We start from the raw sequence: 17849 nt of genomic DNA on the forward strand, positions 1-17849 counted from the left end.
AGTGCATTACGTACAGAGTGCAGGATTCAGGAGTGTGTTTCATACAGAGTGCAGGATTCAGGAGTGCATTACGTACAGAGTGCAGGATTCAGGAGTGTGTTTCATACAGAGTGCAGGATTCAGGAATACATTATGTGAAGAGTGCAAGGTTCAGGAGTGCATTTCATACAGAGTGCAGGATTCAGAGATGTGTTGCATACAGAGTGCAAGGTTCAGAAGTTAGTTAAACCACAAGAACACCATTTAAACATACACTTACGTTCTAAAACCTTGGTTAACAGCATACAGGAGCCTAGGCAAGAATGCCGGCATCAGATGGATAAAAAATTAATGCAGCCGAGCAGGACCTGCAACAGTCTGAGCATCTAGCACAACCAGGGATTGGAGAACAAGCAGGTGGGGGTACAGTTGCAATGAGAGAGAGTGCAGCTGTCGAGTCCAATCTGTGATGTCAGGGATGGGCTGGGCCAATATATGTTTCAGGGGCTCTGCCCCCTTTTAAAAACAACCCATTCAAAGGAAAACAGCCAGCATTTATACAGTGCGAACTGGGAAAAAGGTGGCTAGGGGCAGGACTAATTGGAACTACTGCATGTGCAACCGCAATGGTGTATAATACACCTGAATTATACATCGCTGTGGGTGCACATGCAGTAGTTCCAATTGGTCCTGCCCCTTGTCACCATCTTCCGTGACCAGCAATGTATAAATGCCGGCTGTTTGTCTATGCAGTGCTAGCTTGAAAAAGGGGATGTAGCCCCTGAAATGCATATTGGCCCCACCCATCCCCGACATCACAGGTTGGAGTTGAAAGGTGCATACTCTCTCTCATTGCGGCTGCAAGCCCCCCTGGCTTGCCCGCCAATCCCTGGCTGTATTAGATGTGCACACTCTTTTCACTACTGCAGGTCCTGCTCAGCTGGAAGTTAGCATTTAAAGAATAATACTGAACAAAGCCCCTGTAAGCTGGGACCATGGGACAAAGGTAAAAATGCGGGAAAGTCTTGCCCAATCCGGGACTGTTAGGAGGTATGACAAAATCCACAAACTTTCTCACTTTTTTACATGTTTTGGAACTGCTCCTACTTATTCGCTTGGATGTGCAGATTTTAGTTTTTAAGCTCTTTTCAGCAGGAGAAAAGAAACCAGATAATGAAAAAAAAACTAGAAAAGATAGACAGGGCATGCAGTTTAGATAAATGTAGCCAGGTCACCTAGATTTGTACTGCTTCACATCATGGAAATATTCTTGGACAATTAAACAAAACACAGCAGAATATTTTCAATCCAACTAAACTGCCCTTTGTCTCTCTAGCTTACTATAAGAATTGCAAAGTTGCTCATGTTTTTGCTAAATTGTTTAAAAGAATTGTAAAGGTAAGATCTCTTTACAGTTAGGATAAATTTCTTCTTAATAAAAAAGACATAGAAGCAAAATAAGTACAGTTTGCAATGAAAATAAAATATCCTTGAATAACCTAATTATAATGCCTTGAGAAAGGAGAATTGGAAACTAGTAAATTTCAGACTGATGTCATGGTAAATAGCAAAAATGTTAATGGTGTTCTAGTTTATTGTTCTGGCAAACATTTTGCTGAATGTGCCTAAGTTGTATTCTTTAGAGCTTTGTGCTATTGGATTTTAGGGACCACGCTTTACTCATTTTCTGGTGGCAATGCACACAAATTTTCTTCTGTGATTGTACTAGTTTGTATATATTGTCCTGTTGGAAGACGCTGCATGTTGTGATAATAACTGGTAACACAACCTGCAGAGAAAACTCATTAAGATGTCTCCAGTTCTGCACAGTTTGTGTTATATGGCTCCTTCATGCTGCCATGGCAGAGCAGTGCACTAGTATCAGACCTGCTCTCTAAAGTTTTATGATTGTTGTAGAAGACATAGAAATATAAAATACACAGTAATAACCTACAACCTGCATACACAGACACTATTAGCAGTACTATGGGTACATTTTTCAAGGTTGTCAAATATATGCCATTGCTTCTACTGTAATTCTAAAATACACAAACATTTAGCAAACGGTTTTAGAAAAAAAAAGTCAAGAAAAAAAATAATCTGCTATACCTTCCTTTCTCCTAATAAAGTCTTATATATGGGTTAAGGCAAAAGCCTCGAAGACATGACTTTGTTCATGAAAATGGAGACACAATTAGCCTGATATACTTAAAGCGATTGCAAACGCTCATATTTACAAAAAAAATGTAAATAATAAACATGTCCTACTTACCTGCCCTGTGCAATGGTTTTGCACAGAGCAGCTCTGATCCTCCTCTTCTCAGGTCCCCCACTGGCGCTCCTGGCTCCTCCCCTCTACTGAGTGCCCCATGGCAAACAGCTTGCTATGGGGTTACTCCTGCAGACTCGCACTGCCTCCGCTTCCTCCTCCCTGGCTGTGATTGACAGCAGCGGGAGCCAATGGCGGAGAGAGAGCCTGCTGCTCTTATCTCTGGATCGAGACTGGGCTCAGGTAAGTATAAGTCGGGGCTTGGGGGGAGCTGCATGCAGAATGTTTTTTACCTTAATGCAGAGAATGCATTAAGGTAAAAAAAATCCTTTTGCCTTTAAAACCACTTTAAAGTGGTTATCCGAAAGATCGGCTGGCCTAGTAGAGGTAGAAATATTAAATAATTTAAATTATAAGCTCCTTGATGATAGGGAGAGATGTAAATGTACAGTATGTAAAAAAGTCTGTAAATTGCCATCACTCTATAAATACCTGTAATACATAAATAGGGGCAATGGTATCTCAAGGGTGGGAGCAGCAGCTGTATGCAAAGGACAATTTTGGCTCCAGAAGTTGCATGCTGTGACCTATGTTTCCTAAGGCCCCCTTCACATGGGTGGACTCTGCCAAGCTGATTCACCTGCTCAGCAGGGGAATCTATCCACTGATCCCCACTGAGCAGGCAGATGGCAATTTCGCTGTTCTCTATGGGGCAGTTGGATGTAAATGGACCGCCTGTCCTTTTACATCCGACTCTCATCTAATCCAATTCGACAGACGGATGGGAAATGGATCCCCATCCATCTGTTTTTAGCGGATCAGATGCAGGTGGGTGTAAATAGAAACATGTTAGTTTACATGCGCCTTCCCATAGAGAACAATGGGTGCTCTGATCGGGTCCGCCTGAAAAATGGACAGGCGGACCTGATCGGTGTGCAGGGGTCCTAAATGTGAAAAAAACAGCTCAGTTCATTGGTGGAATTATTTCTAGCCATTGAGCCCAGTATCAAGGAAAAGCTACTCTGAGATTATCCCCTTTACCCTGCCTCCCCCTTTCCATTCCGTGTCCTGCGGAATTATTCCAGGACTTGGCCAGACCATATCCAAGTAGCACTGCCTGGCCTACAAACTCAACTGGCTTAGAAGAGCCAATAAGGGTGCTTTTGGGAAAAATTAGTGTAGGGCTTGAAAACACCGACTGGTCTTAAAAAGTAGATGTAAACCCTTACTGAATGCCATGTAGGCAGCAAAATGCTATGTATCTTAAAGAACTGGAGGGTGGGGAAGGAAGAGTTTTTACCTTTTTTTCATCCTTTCTTACATCTTAAAGCTGTTGATGACCTACAGCCTAACCTGTCCACATGCACTATACAATAATAACAGGCTGCATGTTTTTCCCCCACGAATCAAACCCAGGCAGGTTCACCCAACTCTACATACAAGCCTCCTCTGTGTCTATTCACATGCCACATGTATAAATGTGTATGATAGCACTGCATACTGCAGTTGATATAAACATATCCAAAGTATGTACAGAATCTATGATTTCTCCTGCACATAATACATAATGAGGAAGCTGTGCTTGACAGGTATGTGACAATCAAAAATAACTTCAGACTCATTTTGACACATCCTATTCAAATCAATTCTACAACCTATTCATTCAATTGTGGAACTAGTAGGTGTGCATCTTTTGGTATACAGTAGCATGTGCAATATTGTCAGAACAGAACACATCATATACAGTTGTATTTCAAATCATTTTTACATATGTTTTATCTAATCCACATTCATGTTTAAGTTGCATGGTATGGCTGGTAAGCCAATAAGGTAAAACAGTAAAAATACAGACAATTTTATCTGTAAGCAAACCAATATCCCTAAACAATTCAGGTAATATCATCAAACCAGCTTCTAGCAAAGCCCTCAGCTTTAAGACGGTTAAGTGAGAATGCCAAATATCTACTCCCGTAGCTCCCATATGCACATCACATATCCCAGGAGGCTGCATGAGCAGGGACTCACAGTGACCAGTGGGCAGGCCTGGCACACATCATGAGGGGCTGGGTGCCTGAACTAGGAACAGACATCAGGGTACCCAATGACATAGGGACAGAAGGAAACATGGCCACACAGGACCTCGGCTACAGCACCTGAACAGCAAATTGCAGCAGGACAGCGCTGGTTCCAGTGGATAGGCGGCAGATGAGTATCAGAACTGAGCAAAAAAAACAAAAATGGGGGGGACTAAAGTTCCTCTTTAACTCTTCTCCTCTTTGTTAGTTGTATTAACCCAATATGAGGCAAAGGCATGAGGACAGAAAAATATTTTCAGTGAATAGTATGCAATATTTAAGCCAGTCTAAAATAACTTCAAAGTCCAATCTGCAGAGAATCATACAATTCCTTGATCTAACTTTCAGCTCTGATCCTGCACTATGCTAGCCTTGATGATTTATTTTGGCCCTCCTGGTTTTGACCCTTGAAAACTCTTATGACTGCTCTCTAGCAACATAAATGATGGTTGCCTTTTTGCTTGATCCCTAGCATAGCCCAATACATTGGTACTTTCCTGATTGTTCTGGTCTGCCTTTGGTCTGTATGAGCTACAGTCACTGTATGAGCAAAAGTCACAACTAGTCTGCCCTACAAATACCTTGGAAAATCAAATATCAGACCACACATAAAAAGTGTACCAGAAAAGTGGCTGCTAAAAACCAGCTCTAGCGTTTTTTCCACAGCGTACCAGCCTCATCTACAACATTGTGATATTGCTTAATAGTTGATAGACTTACATAAAACTCCGGGTAAAAAAAATTGTGTCTCCCCCTTCCTCATCACACACATTTACCTTTACCTAGCGAATCAGTTATTTAAAAAAATAAATTAAGAAACCCATACAAAAATCACCTGAATTCACTGTTACATGATCTGGGGTGCCTTTTCCAGTTGCAATGCACAGTAAACTAAAGCAGCTCTATGTTCTCTTCACCTGTCCCACAACCAGTCTTGTGTTTTCCCCTCTTGATATATCACTCCTAATGCAGAAGAACACTATAAGAAACCCATGATGAATCTTTCAAATAGCCAATGGGCAATGTCACCAAGAATGATACAGGCTCCGCAGACCTTAACATCCTTCATTTCAGAGAAAGAATTTTAATTATTTGGTGCTTCTAGATACTTTTTTAGATTATATATATATATATATATATATATATATTGGATACATAGGGGCTGATTTACTAAAACTGAAGAGAACTACATCTGGTGCAACTCTGCAATGAAACCAATCAGCTTCCAGGTTTTATTGTCATAGCTTAATCGGACAAGGTGAAGTTAGAAGCTGATTGGCTACCATGCACAGCTGTACCAGATTTGCACTCTCCAGTTTTAGTAAATCAACCCCATAGGGTAAAGTAGATAGTTGTTTTTTTGGTTTTTTTTTAATCTTCCTGGAAATTAGTTTTGAATTATCTGAACACTCATGTAGGAGATGGATCTGGACAGAAACATTTTCCATTAAGGAACAGAAGTAGCCAACAGAAACTATTAAATCCTAAAATATATGAATGTGCAGGAATTTTGCCAAAAAACAAAGTTCCCTCTGCATGAGATACCTTGTTTTTGGTAATCACGTCACACATACGCACTTATTAGGTGATATCACAGTGTTGTATAAGTGACTGCTACATTTTTCGAAGGATTGCATATAACAGAATGCAACCAATCTAAGGAGAACCAAGCACAAAGTAATTTGTGTTTAGGTGTCTTCTGTCTCCTTAACATTCATTTTTTAACTAATTGTAGGTTTACTTGAAATAACAAGACAAAGCCTCTTACTCTGTGCTATCAACTAATAAACAAACCCAAAGACTTAGACAATGCAAAGAGCTTATATAGAATTTTACAGCTGGATAGAGAAGAAAAATGGAGTCAAAGTACTATTGAAGCTTCACAATGCAGCACATCAAAATATCAGTAATATATTCGGTGTAGCTCATCTCTATGTACAAATGTTAGCAAGCTTAAGTGGCTTTTAATACCTGCATTAATTAACATGGTAGGCCCATCTCTTTTAAAGAGTTACAGCAGCTGTCAGATGGATGAGAAGGGACATGTAGTTTTGGTGGATAAGCAAAGATATTAGCTGCACACAGGTAAGTACATTAGAGATCCCAGTGCGTGGGAAAAAGATAATTAATAGTGTTGGTGAAAGGATAGCGCAGCGATTAGTGTTGTTGTGTTATTAAAATTCTTACTTGTAAATTGAGCTTTGACAACAAGCACTAAGAGCGTGACGGGGATTGATAGGTGGAGGACAAGTCAGATAAGGAGGAAAAAGCACAGTGACTCTGGTTCATGTGGGATTTGATTTGGTTAGTTAGATTTAAGTAAATCCCACACAACTAATGCATTTTACATGTAGTTCCACTGAGAAATTCAACATCCACAAATTAATTACCATTTATTTCAAAGCTCGGCCTTAAGAAGCCCAGTACAATGTGTGAGTCCACACTTAAAAGCTATGATCAGTGTGAAGCACTGGTTGACAGGATTAGGAATGTTTTATATCTAAATAAAAGATTGCCCAAGGGACTTCATGAGTCACACAAAATATGTTAAAAGAATCGCATTTTAATAAAAAAGAGACATATTAAAAACTTTCAAAGAGTCACTGTAAAAATCATGCTAAACACATAAAGCTCATAATATATGCAAAAGTAAAGATGATAGCACACACACAATCTGCACCGTCAGTGTGTTACATAAGACAAGCTCTTGCAAAAGATCTCGACTCGTTTCGTAAAGCAACGTTCACTCCCACAAAATGAATATGTGTCAAAAACTGATATAGTCAAATGAAGGGCTAGAGATGTGCCCAGAAAGATAGATGGTGACTAAAAGGCAACCACCCAGCAATAACCATCCTGGCCGGTATTGCTTAGTTTTGTTCAGGTGTAACAGCCATTAAAAGCAATAGTGCCAATCTGCTCCCAGTGGATTCTACTCCATTTAGGAAGAAAATACATGGAGCAAAAAGCTGAAAGAGAGGGATTTTTTTAAAAACCCTGTAGGAGAGAGCAGAAACCCAAACCACTATGGTAAATCTTGATAGTGATATCCTTAAGGGATAGAAGGACATAATAATTCAACTCACTTGGGTCAATCCATATTGCAAAATCAGCTTTAAAGGGTAAAGGCCTTTTTGTTCTCCATGTGCAATGTTGCTTTTTAACCACACCCACATAACTTTTGCAAATGAACCTGCAAAGATTAAACAAATGAAAGTGTTACTTCAACCACAGCATCCAGTCTATGTCCTAATAGAAAAACATAGAAAATACAAATATACAGTAGTTCACATAGTTAGATCTACTACTTTTTTGTAAAATTAGGTATCCTAATGCCCATATGAAACACAGTAACAGTCAGTTTGCCTTCACCATCACAGGAGCAAGCCCTTTCTCTGAATTAACCCACTCACATGCATTGAACTCAGTAGCTCTGAACTCATCGTTTGAGAACTCACTCCTATGATGGTGAAGGTGAACAGTAGAGATGAGCGAATCGAAGTAGGCGAAGTGGAATTCGTTTCGAATATTAGGAAAATTTCGATTCGCGTCGAATCCGAAAATAAGCAGACTTCGGATGCGCGAATCGAAATTTTTCCTAAAATGGCGGCGACATGTGCGGCGACGGAGCGAGGATGTCTGGGAAGGCGCGCAGACAAGGCGCGCTGACCCATAATGCATTCATTCATGACATGTGATCGCATTAGCCAATCAGCAGCCAGCCAGCCAGCACAGTGTAATGGTCGAGCTATAAATGGCGGCCATTTTAGAATTCTCCATTTGCCTCCAGTCATTCAACAGAGGCAGACCTGGCTGTATGCAGGGAGAGAGTTAGGGACAGAGAAACGTTACTTAGGGACAGAGAAACGTTAGTTAGGGCCACAGAATCGTTACTTAGGGACAGAGAAACGTTAGTTAGGGCCACAGAATCGTTACTTAGGGCCATAGAAACGTTACATAGGGCCACAGAAACGTTTACTTAGGGCCACAGAATCGTTAGTTAGGGCCACAGAATTGTTACTCAGGGACAGACAGAATTGTTACTGAGGGATACAGAATTGTTACTGAGGGCCACAGAATCGTTACTTAGGGCCACAGAAACGTTACTTAGGGCCACAGAATTGTTACTTAGGGACAGACACAGAATTGTTACTGAGGGACACAGATTTGTTACTGAGGGCCACAGAATCGTTACTTAGGGCCACAGAATTGTTACTTAGGGACAGACACAGAATTGTTACTGAGGGACACAGATTTGTTACTGAGGGCCACAGAATCGTTACTTAGGGCCACAGAAACGTTACTTAGGGCCACAGAATTGTTACTTAGGGACAGACACAGAATTGTTACTGAGGGCCACAGAATCGTTACTTAGGGCCACAGAATTGTTACTTAGGGACAGACACAGAATTGTTAGTGAGGGACACAGATTTGTTACTGAGGGCCACAGAATCGTTACTTAGGGCCACAGAAACGTTACTTAGGGCCACAGAATTGTTACTTAGGGACAGACACAGAATTGTTATTGAGGGACACAGAATTGTTACTGAGGGCCACAGAACCATTACTTAGGGCCACAGAAACGTTACTTAGGGCCACAGAATTGTTACTTAGGGACAGACACAGAATTGTTACTGAGGGACACAGATTTGTTACTGAGGGCCACAGAATCGTTACTTAGGGCCACAGAATTGTTACTTAGGGACAGACACAGAATTGTTATTGAGGGACACAGAATTGTTACTGAGGGCCACAGAACCGTTACTTAGGGCCACAGAAACGTTACTTAGGGCCACAGAATTGTTACTTAGGGACAGACACAGAATTATTATTGAGGGACACAGAATTGTTACTGAGGGCCACAGAACCGTTACTTAGGGCCACAGAACCGTTACTTAGGGCCACAGAAACGTTACTTAGGGACAGACACAGAATTGTTACTGAGGGACACAGATTTGTTACTGAGGGCCACAGAAACGTTACTTAGGGCCACAGAATCATTACTTAGGGCCACAGAAACGTTACTTAGGGCCACAGAATTGTTACTTAGGGACAGACACAGAATTGTTACTGAGGGCCACAGAATTGTTACTGAGGGCCACAGAACCGTTACTTAGGGCCACAGAAACGTTACTTAGGGCCACAGAAACGTTACTTAGGGCTACAGAAACGTTACTTAGGGCCACAGAATTGTTACTTAGGGCCACAGAATCGTTACTTAGGGACACAGAAACGTTACTTAGGGCCACAGAAACTTTACTTAGGGCCACAGAATTGTTACTTAGGGACAGACACAGAATTGTTACTGAGGGATACAGAATTGTTACTGAGGGACACAGAATTGTTACTCAGGGACAGACACAGAATTCTTACTCAGGGACAGACACAGAATTGTTACTCAGGGACACAGAATTGTTACTGAGGGACACAGAATTGTTACTCAGGGACACAGAATTGTTACTGAGGGACACAGAATTGTTACTGAGGGACAGACACAGAATTGTTACTGAGGGACACAGAATTGTTACTGAGGGCCACAGAACTGTTACTTAGGGCCACAGAAACGTTACTCAGGGACACAGAATTGTTACTCAGGGACAGACACAGAATTGTTACTCAGGGACAGACACAGAATTGTTACTGAGGGACACAGAATTGTTACTGAGGGACACAGAATTGTTACTGAGGGACACAGAATTGTTACTGAGGGCCACAGAACTGTTACTTAGGGCCACAGAAACGTTACTCAGGGACACAGAATTGTTAATCAGGGACAGACACAGAATTGTTACTCAGGGACAGACACAGAATTGTTACTCAGGGACACAGAATTGTTACTGAGGGACACAGAATTGTTACTGAGAGACACAGAATTGTTACTGAGGGACACAGAATTGTTACTCAGGGACAGACACAGAATTGTTACTGAGGGACACAGAATTGTTACTGAGGGCCACAGAACTGTTACTTAGGGCCACAGAAACGTTACTCAGGGACACAGAATTGTTACTCAGGGACAGACACAGAATTGTTACTCAGGGACAGACACAGAATTGTTACTGAGGGACACAGAATTGTTACTGAGGGACACATAATTGTTACTGAGGGACACAGAATTGTTACTGAGGGCCACAGAACTGTTACTTAGGGCCACAGAAACATTACTCAGGGACACAGAATTGTTAATCAGGGACAGACACAGAATTCTTACTCAGGGACAGACACAGAATTCTTACTCAGGGACACAGAATTGTTACTGAGGGACACAGAATTGTTACTGAGGGCCAGAGAATCGTTACTTAGGGCCACAGAATCGTTACTTAGGGCCACAGAAACGTTACTTAGGGCAACAGAAACGTTACTTAGGGCAACAGAAACGTTACTTAGGGACACAGAATTGTTACTCAGGGACAGACACAGAATTGTTACTCAGGGACAGACACAGAATTGTTACTCAGGGACACAGAATTGTTACTGAGGGACACAGAATTGTTACTGAGGGACACAGAATTGTTACTGAGGGACACAGAATTGTTACTCAGGGACAGACACAGAATTGTTACTCAGGGACAGACACAGAATTGTTACTGAGGGACACAGAATTGTTACTGAGGGACACAGAATTGTTACTGAGGGACACAGAATTGTTACTGAGGGCCACAGAACTGTTACTTAGGGCCACAGAAACGTTACTCAGGGACACAGAATTGTTACTCAGGGACAGACACAGAATTGTTACTCAGGGACACAGAATAGTTGAATTAAAGAGTATGTCAGACAACATGCAGAGGAGTGGCAGAGGAGGCAATGTTTTAGGAGCGAGCAGACGTGGCAGCAGAGGAAGGGGTCGAGGCAGCACTATTCGCAGCCAGAGGCCAGTGCTCCCGGTGTCATCCAGTACAGTGAGGAAGAGCTAACAGAGGGCGGTCAGGAACGGGGGGAGACATCCGCCTCTTCAGCAGCCAGGTGAAGAAGTAGTGGCGAGGAGAGTGGCTCGGTAGCCGGTCTAGAGACAGGTCTGTCTCCTGACCCACACGCAGCCGAGGGGGCTAGTAGTGAGGCGGAGACCCTAATTGATGATGATGAGGCTGATCGCACTTGGCAGCCTTGTCGTCATCAGGCTATTGCTTCCGCATCATCAGGAGAAGAGGGTGGCAGCTTGGCAGCGAGCAAAACAGTCGGTGGGTTGTCTCCATCGCCACACTCTGCCATGTGCCACTTTCAGGTCTCCTCACACACTGCTGGTGTGTTCCATTTTTTGTCATAGGGTGCTGGCAGATTACGGGCCTCCCATAGCTGCTGCCAGGCCCCTAATCTGCCATGGGCCCCTGTACTGCCTCCTCATGCTGCTGCCAGGTCCACAGTGTCTCATGCCATGTGCCACTTTCAGGTCTCCTCACATTGCTGGTGTGTTCCATTTTTTGTCATAGGGTGCTGGCAGATTACGGGCCTCCCATAGCTGCTGCCAGGCCCCTAATCTGCCATGGGCCCCTATACCGCCTCCTCATGCTGCTGCGAAGTCCAGAGTCTCTCATGGGTCCCTGTACGGCCTCCCATTGCTGCTGTCTCCATCGCCACACTCTGCCATGTGCCACTTTCAGGTCTCCTCACACACTGCTGGTGTGTTCAATTTTTTTGACATAGGGTGCTGGCAGATTACGGGCCTCCCATAGCTGCTGCCAGGCCCCTAATCTGCCATGGGCCCCTATACCGCCTCCTCATGCTGCTGCGAAGTCCAGAGTCTCTCATGGGTCCCTGTACGGCCTCCCATTGCTGCTGTCTCCATCGCCACACTCTGCCATGTGCCACTTTCAGGTCTCCTCACACACTGCTGGTGTGTTCCATTTTTTGACATAGGGTGCTGGCAGATTACGGGCCTCCCATAGCTGCTGCCAGGCCCCTAATCTGCCATGGGCCCCTATAGCGCCTCCTCATGCTGCTGCCAGGTCCAGAGTGTCTCATGGGTCCCTGTACGGCCTCCCATTGCTGCTGTCTCCATCGCCACACTCTGCCATGTGCCACTTTCAGGTCTCCTCACACTGCTGGTGTGTTCCATTTTTTGTCATAGGGTGCTGGCAGATTACGGGCCTCCCATAGCTGCTGCCAGGCCCCTAATCTGCCATGGGCCCCTGTACCGCCTCCTCATGCTGCTGCCAGGTCCACAGTGTCTCATGCCATGTGCCACTTTCAGGTCTCCTCACACACTGCTGGTGTGTTCAATTTTTTTGACATAGGGTGCTGGCAGATTACGGGCCTCCCATAGCTGCTGCCAGGCCCCTAATCTGCCATGGGCCCCTATACTGCCTCCTCATGCTGCTGCAAAGTCCAGAGTCTCTTATGGGTCCCTGTACGGCCTCCCATTGCTGCTGTCTCCATCGCCACACTCTGCCATGTGCCACTTTCAGGTCTCCTCACACACTGCTGGTGTGTTCAATTTTTTTGACATAGGGTGCTGGCAGATTATGGGCCTCCCATAGCTGCTGCCAGGCCCCTAATCTGCCATGGGCCCCTATACCGCCTCCTCATGCTGCTGCAAAGTCCAGAGTCTCTCATGGGTCCCTGTACGGCCTCCCATTGCTGCTGTCTCCATCGCCACACTCTGCCATGTGCCACTTTCAGGTCTCCTCACACTGCTGGTGTGTTCCATTTTTTGTCATAGGGTGCTGGCAGATTACGGGCCTCCCATAGCTGCTGCCAGGCCCCTAATCTGCCATGGGCCCCTGTACTGCCTCCTCATGCTGCTGCCAGGTCCACAGTGTCTCATGCCATGTGCCACTTTCAGGTCTCCTCACACACTGCTGGTGTGTTCCATTTTTTGTCATAGGGTGCTGGCAGATTACGGGCCTCCCTTTGCTGCTGCCAGGCCCCTAATCTGCCATGGGCCCCTGTACCGCCTCCTCATGCTGCTGCCAGGTCCACAGTGTCTCATGGGTCCCTGTACGGCCTCCCATTGCTGCTGTCTCCATCGCCACACTCTGCCATGTGCCACTTTCAGGTCTCCTCACACTGCTGGTGTGTTGAATTTTTTGACATAGGGTGCTGGCAGATTACGGGCCTCCCATAGCTGCTGCCAGGCCCCTAATCTGCCATGGGCCCCTGTACCGCCTCCTCATGCTGCTGCCAGGTCCACAGTGTCTCATGCCATGTGCCACTTTCAGGTCTCCTCACACACTGCTGGTGTGTTCCATTTTTTGTCATAGGGTGCTGGCAGATTACGGGCCTCCCATAGCTGCTGCCAGGCCCCTAATCTGCCATGGGCCTCTATACCGCCTCCTCATGCTGCTGCGAAGTCCAGAGTCTCTCATGGGTCCCTGTACGGCCTCCCATTGCTGCTGTCTCCATCGCCACACTCTGCCATGTGCCACTTTCAGGTCTCCTCACACACTGCTGGTGTGTTCAATTTTTTTGACATAGGGTGCTGGCAGATTACGGGCCTCCCATAGCTGCTGCCAGGCCCCTAATCTGCCATGGGCCCCTATAGCGCCTCCTCATGCTGCTGCCAGGTCCAGGCGAACGTAGTCACACAGGGGAGGAACTTCTCAGTGTAATGAACAGAGAAATCGACAGATGGCTGTCTCCGCGCAAACTGAAAATCGGAACCATGTTGACCGACAACGGAAAGAACATGGTGTCTGCTCTGCGTCAAGGAAGGTTGTGCCATGCGCCATGCATGGCTCACGTGTTCAATCTGGTTGTCAAGCGGTTCCTAAAATCCACCATCCCACTGCAAGACATCCTTAAAATGTCACGTAAACCTTGCATGCATTTCAGCCATTCCTACACCGCAAAGCACACCCTCCTTGAGCTGCAGCGGCAGAACGGAATTCCACAGCATCGCCTGATCTGCGACGTTGCAACAAGGTGGAATTCAACCCTACACATGGTAGACCGCCTTTACGAACAGCGAAAGGCCATCACCGATTTCATGATGTTACAAGCGGATAAAGGTACTCCCCTGTGTAACTTCGATGTCAGCCATTGGCATCTCATGCGTGACACCTGCCGCTTGCTCAGGCCCTTTGAGGAGACCACGCTATTCGTGAGTCGGCAGGACTATGGGATGAACGACGTCATTCCTCTGTTGCACGTCCTGGAACAAATGCTGTTAACAATGGCTGGTCAGGGTGCGGTAGACGTGGCGCACAGATCTCAACGCCACATGACCCCTGTGGGGGCAGGACAGGAAGAAGAGGAGGAGGTAGAGGAGGACATTTGTGCTCAGGAATTATTGAGTGAAATGGTTGGTTTTTCCACTCAGCGGACAGGAGTGGAGGAGCAGGAGCATCTGGTAGAGGAGGAGAAGACAGAGGACCCAGACGCACCGTGGCAGTATGCTGTGGAGATGGAGTCAGGGAGTCCCTCGCATTCCTTGGCACAAATGGCCCATAGCATGCTCGGTTGCTTGCGTAGCGACAGCCGAATAAGAACCATCAGACAGAGGGATGACTTTTGGCTGTCCACCTTGTTGGACCCTCGCTACCGTTCAAAAATGGTGGCCTTTTTCACACCTGCTGAGAGGGAGGCCAAAATAACGTACTATAAAAACCACCTATGTAGTCAGTTGGTCTCTGCCTTTGTGCGCCAACGTCCATCCTCAGACACTGTGGGCCCTGTGCGCTCGCGTTCCGCTGCCATGGCAGCAAAGGAGGGGTGGGGTGGTAGGAGCAGTGGCAGCTCCACCAGCAGCGGCTGACTCAGTCTGCAGTCGATGATGAGTAGCTTTCTTCACCAGCGCAGTGAGGAAACTAGTAACCAGCCGCAGCAGCAGCAGCATCAGGTGGACCTGGAGCAGAACCTCAAACAACAGGCTTGGGCCTACTTGGACAGCACCCTGCCAACCGAGGTAGACAATCCCCTTGACTACTGGGCAACGAAACTTGACCTTTGGCCCCAACTAGCTGAATTTGCTCTTGAAAGGCTGTCATGCCCGGCCAGTAGCGTGGCATCGGAGCGCGTGTTTAGTGCGGCAGGAGGTATTGTAACTCCGCGGAGGACACGACTGTCCACCCAAAGTGTGGAGAGACTCACGTTTGTGAAAATGAATCAGGCGTGGATTAGTCTGGATTTCAAACCACCAGTTCCTGACACAACTGACTAAATCCGCCATGAATCATGCCCCAAACATGTGCCACTTTCAGGTCTCCTCACACTGCTGGTGTGTTCCATTTTTTGTCATAGGGTGCTGGCAGATTACGGGCCTCCTATAGCTGCTGCCAGGCCCCTAATCTGCCATGGGCCCCTGTACCGCCTCCTCATGCTGCTGCCAGGTCCAGAGTCTCTCATGGGTCCCTGTACGGCCTCCCATTGCTGCTGTCTCCATCGCCACACTCTGCCATGTGCCACTTTCAGGTCTCCTCACACTGCTGGTGGGTTCCATTTTTTGTCATAGGGTGCTGGCAGATTACGGGCCTCCTATAGCTGCTGCCAGGCCCCTAATCTGCCATGGGCCCCTGTACCGCCTCCTCATGCTGCTGCCAGGTCCACAGTGTCTCATGCCATGTGCCACTTTCAGGTCTCCTCACACTGCTGGTGTGTTCAATTTTTTGACATAGGGTGCTGGCAGATTACGGGCCTCCTATAGCTGCTGCCAGGCCCCTAATCTGCCATGGGCCCCTATACCGCCTCCTCATGCTGCTGCCAGGTCCACAGTGTCTCATGCCGTGTGCCACTTTCAGGTCTCCTCACACTGCTGGTGTGTTCAATTTTTTGACATAGGGTGCTGGCAGATTACGGGCCTCCTATAGCTGCTGCCAGGCCCCTAATCTGCCATGGGCCCCTGTACTGCCTCCTCATGCTGCTGCCAGGTCCACAGTGTCTCATGCCGTGTGCCACTTTCAGGTCTCCTCACACTGCTGGTGTGTTGAATTTTTTGACATAGGGTGCTGGCAGATTACGGGCCTCCCATAGCTGCTGCCAGGCCCCTAATCTGCCATGGGCCCCTATACCGCCTCCTCATGCTGCTGCCAAGTCCAGAGTCTGTCATGGGTCCCTGTACGGCCTCCCATTGCTGCTGTCTCCATCGCCACACTCTGCCATGTGCCACTTTCAGGTCTCCTCACACTGCTGGTGTGTTGAATTTTTTGACATAGGGTGCTGGCAGATTACGGGCCTCCCATAGCTGCTGCCAGGCCCCTAATCTGCCATGGGCCCCTATACCGCCTCCTCATGCTGCTGCCAAGTCCAGAGTCTGTCATGGGTCCCTGTACGGCCTCCCATTGCTGCTGTCTCCATCGCCACACTCTGCCATGTGCCACTTTCAGGTCTCCTCACACTGCTGGTGTGTTGAATTTTTTGACATTGGGTGCTGGCAGATTACGGGCCTCCCATAGCTGCTGCCAGGCCCCTAATCTGCCATGGGCCCCTGTACCGCCTCCTCATGCTGCTGCCAGGTCCACAGTGTCTCATGCCATGTGCCACTTTCAGGTCTCCTCACACTGCTGGTGTGTTGAATTTTTTGACATAGGGTGCTGGCAGATTACGGGCCTCCTATAGCTGCTGCCAGGCCCCTAATCTGCCATGGGCCCCTATACCGCCTCCTCATGCTTCTGCCAAGTCCAGAGTCTGTCATGGGTCCCTGTACGGCCTCCCATTGCTGCTGTCTCCATCGCCACACTCTGCCATGTGCCACTTTCAGGTCTCCTCACACTGCTGGTGTGTTGAATTTTTTGACATTGGGTGCTGGCAGATTACAGGCCTCCCATAGCTGCTGCCAGGCCCCTAATCTGCCATGGGCCCCTGTACCGCCTCCTCATGCTGCTGCCAGGTCCACAGTGTCTCATGCTATGTGCCACTTTCAGGTCTCCTCACACTGCTGGTGTGTTCAATTTTTTGACATAGGGTGCTGGCAGATTATGGGCCTCCTATAGCTGCTGCCAGGCCCCTAATCTGCCATGGGCCCCTATACTGCCTCCTCATGCTGCTGCCAGGTCCAGAGTCTCTCATGGGTCCCTGTACGGCCTCCCATTGCTGCTGTCTCCATCGCCACACTCTGCCATGTGCCACTTTCAGGTCTCCTCACACACTGCTGGTGTGTTGAATTTTTTGACATAGGGTGCTGGCAGATTACGGGCCTCACATTGCTGCTGCCAGGCCCGTAATCTGCCATGGGCCCCCGTACCGACTCCTCATGCTGTGACGTTGCAACAAGGTGGAATTCAACCCTACATATGTTAGACCGCCTTTACGAACAGCAAAAGGCCATCACAGATTTCCTGATGTTAAAAGCGGATAAAGGTACTCCCTGTGTAACTTAGATGTCAGCCATTGGCAGCTCATGCGTGACACCTGCACTTGCTCAGGCCCTTTGAGGAGGCCACGCTATTCGTGAGTCGGCAGGACTATGGGATGAACGACGTCATTCCTCTGTTGCACATCCTGGAACAAATGCTGTTAACAATGGCTGGTCAGGGTGCGGTAGACGTGGCGCACAGATCTCAATGCCACATGACCCCTGGGGGGGCAGGACAGGAAGAAGAGGAGGAGGTAGAGGAGGACATTGGTGCTCAGGAATTATTGAGTGAAATGGG

The sequence above is a fragment of the Staurois parvus genome, unplaced genomic scaffold (assembly GCF_062004578.1).
Source record: "Staurois parvus isolate SC_StPar_1 unplaced genomic scaffold, SC_StPar_1.0 ptg000029l, whole genome shotgun sequence".
In the NCBI taxonomy this organism is placed as follows: domain Eukaryota; kingdom Metazoa; phylum Chordata; class Amphibia; order Anura; family Ranidae; genus Staurois; species Staurois parvus.